Source organism: Trichosurus vulpecula, chromosome 2 (genome assembly GCF_011100635.1).
Source record: "Trichosurus vulpecula isolate mTriVul1 chromosome 2, mTriVul1.pri, whole genome shotgun sequence".
In the NCBI taxonomy this organism is placed as follows: Eukaryota; Metazoa; Chordata; class Mammalia; order Diprotodontia; family Phalangeridae; genus Trichosurus; species Trichosurus vulpecula.
Genome location: NC_050574.1, coordinates 52,927,695 through 52,936,005, shown reverse-complemented (window position 1 = coordinate 52,936,005; position 8,311 = coordinate 52,927,695).

The following is an 8,311-nucleotide window of genomic DNA, read 5'->3' as shown; positions in this document are numbered from 1 at the left end:
CGTGAAATTGCTAGTCAAAGGTATTCTTCAGCTTTGTGTGTCATGAGGAAAAGGAGTTGGGGAGGAGGGGAAGAGTAGGAGGTTAAATTTGTTGATATTCAACTATCCTAATTATTTACAGCAGGTTGTGTTGTTTCTCATAGGGGACATAGATTAATTTATATGAATAATAACGGTTCACAGTTCTATAGCACTTCAAATTTTATAAAGCATTTTCTTCACAACCACCTTGAGTAGTATATTACTGTAGTGTATTTATTATTATCATTTAACAGATCAGGAAACTGAGGCTCTGAGAAGCAAAGGCCTTTTCTTTGGTCATGCAACTAATAAGTATCAGAGCTGGGCTTAAAACCCAGATTCCCTGATTCTAAATCCAGCTTTCTTTCCACTATACCATGCTGCTTCCCAGAAATAGGCCCATGGCTCAAAACTGCCTGAATTAAAGTTCATTTATCTTCAACAGGCAAGCTATTGGAAAATCATTAACCTTCAGTGCCCTGAACAGATCCTCCCAGCAACTAAAGAAGTAAAATTGACTAGAGAAGTAGTATGCAGAATTCTTTCCTTAAGGGTTGTCGACTGTCATGTGTTTCAAGATCAAAATGCAGACCCTGCCAAAACTTAAAAACTGATTAAAAAGAGATTAAAGGAGAAATTAATGGAGGAATACAGAGGAAATGCATGCTATGCAAAAGATACCAATAAAAAATGTATTTAAAAAAGAAATCAAGGCACTTAATCTTTGAGATTCACCTGATAAATCCCCTGAAATTTCTAGAAGCAGAAGGCACAAACCAAACAAAATTTGAAGATCAAGTTCACTTCACTTTCTTCTCAAGCTAATATATCTAGAAACCATGTACCCTAAATAAACCCTGTAGTTGAGAACTGACTTTAAGAGTCATAGTTACGTGCCCAAAGGACTATAAAACTGTGCATACCTTTTGATCCAGCAATACCACTGCTAGGTCTACATTCCAAAGAGATCATAAAAAAGGGGAAAAATATTTATAGCAGATCTTTTTGTGGGGGCTAAGAATTGGAAATCAAAGGGATGCCATGCCCATCAACTGGGGAATGGCTGAACAGGCTGTGGTATACAATCGTAAAGGAATATTATTGTGCTATAAGAAATGACAAGCAGGATGATTTCAGAAAAAAACCAGACTTATATGAACTGACGCAAAGTGAAGTGAGCAGAACCAGGAGAATGTTGTACAGACTAACAGCAATACTGTACAACGAACAACTGTGAATGACTTAGCTGTTCTCAGTAATACAATGATCCAAGACAATCCCAAAGAACTCATGATGAAACATGCTATCTGCCTCCAGAGAGGAAGCTGATACTGTCTAAATGCAGACTAAAGCATGCTATTTTTGTCTTTTTTGAGTCTTCTTATACAAAATGACTAATATGGAAATGTTTTACATGATTGCATTTGTATAGACCATATTGAATTGCTTACTGTCTAAGGGAAGGGGGAGGAGAGTGAGGAAGGGAGAGATAGAATTCGAAACTCAAAACTTAAAAAAAGTTTAAAAAATTGTTTAACATGTAATTGGGGGAAAAATAAAATATTATTTTCTAAGTCATAGCTACAGGTAACTATGCTTTTTCTCCCATAGGCTATCAGAATATCTCCAAGGAGGTAAGATTTTCTTCCTGCAATGTGTGTAGCTCTGATTCCATTTTGCCAGAGTCTGACAAGGGGCAGAGGAGACAAAAAGGGCATCATACCATAGTAGTGCTCCTTTTGCTACTACAATACTCTGAAGGTCAGCTCAATTAGTTAGCAATCTTTTAATAAGCACCTACCAAGTGACAGGCACTGTGCTAGCCACTGGAAATATACAATAAGACCAAAAAATGAAACACTAATCAAGCTTACAAAATAAAAGGGCCTGAGGCCAAGGGCCCAAGGCACTAATGAGGCTACTGAGCCACCAGGATTGCTCCCACTTGACAGGACAGTCTGATTCCCAACCCAGGGAGGGAATCTCAAAACAACCATATGCCCCAACCATATACCCTTACCATAATGCCAGTCTATCCATCTCTGGTGGTCCTCAAAGACCAGCATTCACCATCAAACTTCCATTTCAACTAGTATAGCTAGAGCTGCCTCCACAGGCAAAATTAAGGTTACAAAGATTTAATGACTTAGAGTTGATTCCTAGCAATGATTTCCATACGGTCACGGGACACAACAAATTTTCCACTTTAAGTTTTCACAGAAACTGTGAGACTTGAGAGGTCATCTCAGATAACCTACATCCAAACAGTAGTTTCTCCTACAACATCTCTGACAGGGGGTTATCCAAGCTCCACTTGAAGACCTCCAGTAATAGGAAAGCCACTGTGTCCTGAAAACAACTAATTTCTTTTGGACAGAGCTAATTGCCAGGAAGCTTCCCCTTGTTCAGTTGTTTTTCAGTCATGTCTGACTCTTCGTGACCCCATTTGAGGTTTTCTTGGCAAAGATATTAGAGTGGTTTGCCATTTCCTTCTCCAGCTTATTTTACCAATGAGGAAACTGAAACAAACAAGTGACTGAGGCCAGATTTGAACTTAGGAAGATGAGTCTTCCTACCTCCAGGCCCTGAACTCTATCCACTGTGCCACCTAGCTGCCCTCAGATCAATCCAAAATCCTCTGCTAGTGAAAAGAACATCTGATTTGAAGGTCAGAATACTGAGATTTAAAGCCCACCTCTGCCATTTGCTGTGTGACCTTGGGCTAATCATTCTTTTTAAGTTCCTTGAAAGCAAGAATTATTTCATTTTATGTCTGTATCCACTCTGCCCAGCACAGTGAATGGTTGTTGACTGATCTCTCTGAACCTCAATTTCCACAGGTTTCCATTTCCCAAAGCTAATTGTTATGACTCTGTGTTTTGCTACCACCACATTTCTTGAATCTTCTTATCTCCAGACTAAACATTTTCATTCAAATGCCTTAAACTGATCCTCAAATGCTATGAATTACAATTCCCTCACCCTGTCCATCTTCTTTTCAACATGATCCAGTTTGCCGATATCTTTCCTAAAACAGAGCAGCGCAAATTGGTCACAATACTTTAGATGAAGGTTAACCAGGGCTGAGAGTAGGACTATCAGGATGACTACATACAAAATTCTCACCCATGACATGGCAGTGGATTTGATAACCAGTGAATCAGTCAACAAGTGCCTACTATGGGTCAGGTTCTAGGCACTAGAAATACAAATATAACTAGGTACCAAGCAGTGTGAATAAGGAATCCCTTAAAGTAAAATCACAATAAAGTTATAATTATGTAAAATACGGTCATTGGTTTTAGTCCAATGGAAATATGCAGCATGATTTGAGGGAATTCATTACATGCACTAAATGGACACGGTTATACAAAAATGGGAGAGTACTTGCCCTCAAAAGGTTTACATTCTCCTAGAAAGACACATGTTCACAGAAGAGTAAATATAGGACATATACCAAATAAATACACAATGACTTGGGAAGAAAGACTAACAACTCTGAGAATCAGAAAATGCCTCTTGAAGGAAGTGTCACTTGAATTGAGCATCAAACAAAACTGAGTGTCAAACACATTTTAAGAGGCAGAAGAGAGAAGGGAAGAGCACTCCAGCCATCTGGGATGGTCTATGGGAGATGGAATGTCATGGGAGGGGGGGGGGGGAGGGTGCTAACACTGTAGTAAAGAGTATATGAGAGGAAGTAGTATGTAATGAGTCTAGAAAGGTAAGCTGTAGCCAGGCTGTGACAGGCTTTAAAATATATTTGTGTCTTTTATGAAGAACCACTGAATCGTCTTCTGAAGAGCAGAGTGACATGGGCAGATGTGCACTTTAAGAATATCAATTTGGCAGCTATGACAAACAGATTGGAAAGGGTAAAGACTGGGATGCTGGGAGACCAATTAGGAGGCTACAGGAATAATTTAGGTAAGAAGGGATAAGGGGCTAAAATAGCATGGTTGTGGTGAATAAGAAAGGGACAAATAGGAAATATTGAGAGATGATATCAACAAGACTTGGCAACTAATTGGATTTGGGAGGGGAGGGGAATGACTGAAAGTGAAGATTCAAAAGCAATCATAAGGCTTCAAGCCTAAGCAACTAAAAGTATTGGTGGTAGCCTCGAAGTATTAGGGAAGTTAGGAAGTGGAGAGAGTTTAGGGGTAAAGATGAGGTCTGCTCTTAAGCTGAACACTTTTAAGCAGATAGGTAAGAGATAGAGGGGTTGAGGTGGTGCCTCTCATATCTCAGTTGTTTCATGCTGGTTGTTCTTCCCATTTACATGGCTGCAGTCACTGTGGAGATTGCTTTTCTGGTTTTGCTTACTTCACTTTGTATTAGTTCATGTTTAAGTTTTCCTGTGCTTCTCTGCACTCGTATTTTACAGCATAGTAATAGCCTACTACATTCACATATATTTGATTAGCCATTCCCCAACTGATGGATACCAGCTTTATTTCCCATTCTCTTCTACTATAAAAAGGGCTGCTATAAATATTCTCTTTGTCACTTTGACCTTTTTGGAATATATACTTGGCAATAGTTTCTCTGGGTCAAAGGGCATGGATGTTTTTTGTCATTTTCTTCACATAGTCCAAACTGCTTTCCAGTATGACTGAAGCAATTCACAGATTCACTATCTGCACATTAATACACTATTTCTATCTAAGTCAGTTTGCTGGAGATGAGGTCTAGAATTGTTTTATCTTTTGATTTGTGTCTTATTAATAAATTATCTGGAGTATTATTTCATATGCCTATTAATTTTTTACAATTCTTTTGAGGGCAGGTTGTTCATATCCTTTGTTAGTTATCTACATATCTTGGATGAAGCCCTTACCAGAGGTATTTGATACAAAAGGAATTTTTTTTTTTGCATTCAAACACTAGCTGCATTAAAGGTATTTAATTTCAAGTATTTTTCCTTTTGCAAACACCTCTACCTAACCCTTGTTTGGTTAATCTACCCCTAGCATATCTGTAAACAACAGTTTTGATGAGGAGGAAGTGAAGTAAGAATCAATCAGGGAAGAGTAAAAGGATTGCTGTAAAGTAGCAAAAGCCCACTTAAGCGTGGATAATAAATCTAGAGTGGACCCAGTTAATGTAAGCTGTGTGATTCCCTCCAAGACCATTCAGCAACAGTTGAGCAAGTATGAAGGCAGACAGTGAGAGAGATCTAGGGGTAATATTTAGAAAGGGATGAGTAGTGGCAGATTAATAGGGCAAATAACTCAAGGGTCAGAGACAGAGTCAACTTTTGGGTTGTTTCCACTGAAGTCTTATTAACACAACTGAATATTGCACACTCATCCTGCAGAGTGCAGACCGTGTCTTCTATTTCTTTTGACTAGCATGACTGGGAATATACAAAGCACCTAACCCTCATTCTTCTGATTCCCCTATTTGGGCTCCTTAACGACATGTACTACAGATTGCCTTGTATTTTTTTTTAACTTTTCACATTAAATCCAGATGAAAAAACATCTATCAGGCACCTATTATTTATTGTGCAATTCTCTAGTACTAGACCGCCATGCCAGGAATGTGTCCCTGGTCCTATTCTATTTAAACACACATTTTTTAAACACACATCATTCTACTGTCTCTAAGGATGGCATGCAACCTCCTCCATTTGGTCTTGAAAGCCCTAAATCCAACTCACCTTTCCAGACCATTCACACAAGCTGTATTCCATTCAAATTGGCCTACTCACTGTTCCCCCAAAGTCTCCATTTCCATCCTCTGAGTCTCTGCATAGGCTAATCTCCACGCTTGGAATGTTCTATCTTACCTCTGACTCTTGAAACCACTAGCTCCCTTCAGAGCACATATTAAGTGTCACTTCCAACATGAGACTTTTACAGCAAGAAAATCCTGAGCAATTTTTCCTATTCCCCACCCCCCCACCAACATTTTTTTTTACTTTGCATTTCCTTTGTATTTTGTATTTCCTTATTTGTATACATGAGAGGCAGTGTGACACTAAGAACACTGGATTGAGAATCAGACCTGGGTTCAAATTCCAGCTCTGCCACTCAATAGTTGTGTGACCTTGGACAAATCACTTAACCTCTCCTGTCTTCAATTTCTTCATCTAAAGATATGGGAGCTGGACAAGACGATCTCTAAGGTTACTTCCCACTGTAAATCTATGATCCTATGCTGTTTACCCACAGCAGAATGCAAGTTCCTCAAGGACAGGGATTTCTTATTGGCTCTGTAACCATCCTCCTCCCAGATGCTCACACAGTGTCTTGCCCAAAGTAAGTACTTGATACATGCTTTTTGAATCAAATTGAAGACAGGAGTTGGGCGACTGAATTAAAATCCTGAAAGATATGAACAGGCTAAAAGAATGACATTTAATAGAGACAAATGTACAGTTTTATGCTTGGAAGTGAAAATCAACTTCACAAGCATGAGATGAGAGATGTATAGAGGACTAAACTTCTGATATGAGACCTTTCTGACAGTAAAGGTTCTGGTAACTTTTGTCTGCACCTCCTCCCCAATTTTCCTTTGTACTTCTCTGTCCCTTCTCCTTCTCTCTCTCTCCATCTTTCTCTCTCTGTCCCTCTCTCTCTCTCCCTTCTCTCTCTCCATCTCTTTCTTCTCTCTCTTGCTCTCTCTCTCCTTCTTCTCCTCCTCCTCCTCCTCCCCTCCCCTCCTTCACTTTCCTTACATGTCAAGTGAAAAGAATGAACTAAATGATCTCCAAGTTCCCTTCAATGTTTAGTTCTCTGGTCTTATGAACTCTGGGATATGACAGTCCAAAAAGGATTATCATTCTCAGGTCCCACTACTACAGGCAGTGTCTACGACAAAGGAGGTATCTGGAAATATTTCAGGAAAGGCACTGAAAAGCTGGAATATAGCCAGAGCAGGGTGACCTTGAGGGTGAGGAGCCTGTGAGGAGGATCAAATGAAAGAACTTGGAATGATGGACAAAATAAAACAGTGAGAATAAGATACCTAAGAATTTTAAGGTATGAATGTGGAAGGACTACTTTGCTTTGTTGGACCTCAAAATATTCAAAAAGCAACTAGGGGTGGGGGGAATTATAGAAGAGAAGATTTCAACTTGACATAAGGCGTAATTAAAACTGTTCAAGCAATGAGAACTATCTAAATATAGAATGGGCTGCTGTGGGAGGCAGCTCTCCATTAACTGGGGTCTTCAAGGTGAAGTTAGGTGACTTGTTTTCATTGATGTTGTGAACTAAAAGATGCTTCTTGCCCCAGTGCTGTGGAGGATGCAATGATGAGCAAGACACACCTCACTGCAGCAAGAATGGTAAAGTTTATACATATTCTTAAATAATTCAATGGATCTGGGATCTCATCAGTATGGGTATTCCCTGTCACTGTTGCTACCAATCAATCAACGAGCTTTTATTAAGCATTTAACACATATGGCACTGTGTCAAGTACTGTGCCTATAAAAAAAATGGCAAAAATAACCTCTCAGAGAGCTGACATTCTAATGAAGGAAAACACATGTATACAATACATATACACAGAATACATAAAAAGCAGACAAAAGTAGATGTAACCTTAGAAGGGAAAGCATTTGGCAGAAGGTAGCATTTGAACTGAATCTTGAAAAAGGCTAGGGATTGAGTCAGGAGAACATTCTAAGTGTGAAAGGCAGCTCACAATCCATCCTCGCCTTTTCTTCTTGTGTGATTCTTGTTCATGCCTCTCCACAGAGGTTCAGCCAACATGCTAGAGGCCTCCCTTTTGACCTTTTTAGATCTTGTGGATACCAAAGTAATCCAAAGCCATCCATTATTCTTTGCTTTTGCTACATGACTGGCCCACTTCATTTGCTGATATCATTCAATGCTATCTCCTCCCTTATGTCACACCTTTAAATCATCAATGGACATGTGTTATAATGTGTGTGCTTACCCTGTGTCTTTCCACTGCCCTTTTGGTGACCCTTCCAAATCTGATTCCTTACAGACCTTGTTCTCATCACAAGAACATTTGTGTTGAGAAAGATAGGGTTTTGTATCATGTTAGGAACTGGAGACAATTAAGAGATTTCTAAGGCTCTTATCCCAAATGCAAACCACCATCAGCATTTTCCCTTCAATTCAATTCTAGGCCTAACTCATTATTCATCTGTAGCTTCTATCCCAAAGATATAGGAACTGACATACTAACTCAATAGATTGTCCATATAACTCCACATCATAGTCTGATCAATAGGAATTTTTCATCCATTTAGGTTTTCCTGAGTGATGGCAAACTTAGCTCTCAGGGGAATAGCAGGGCACAGTGG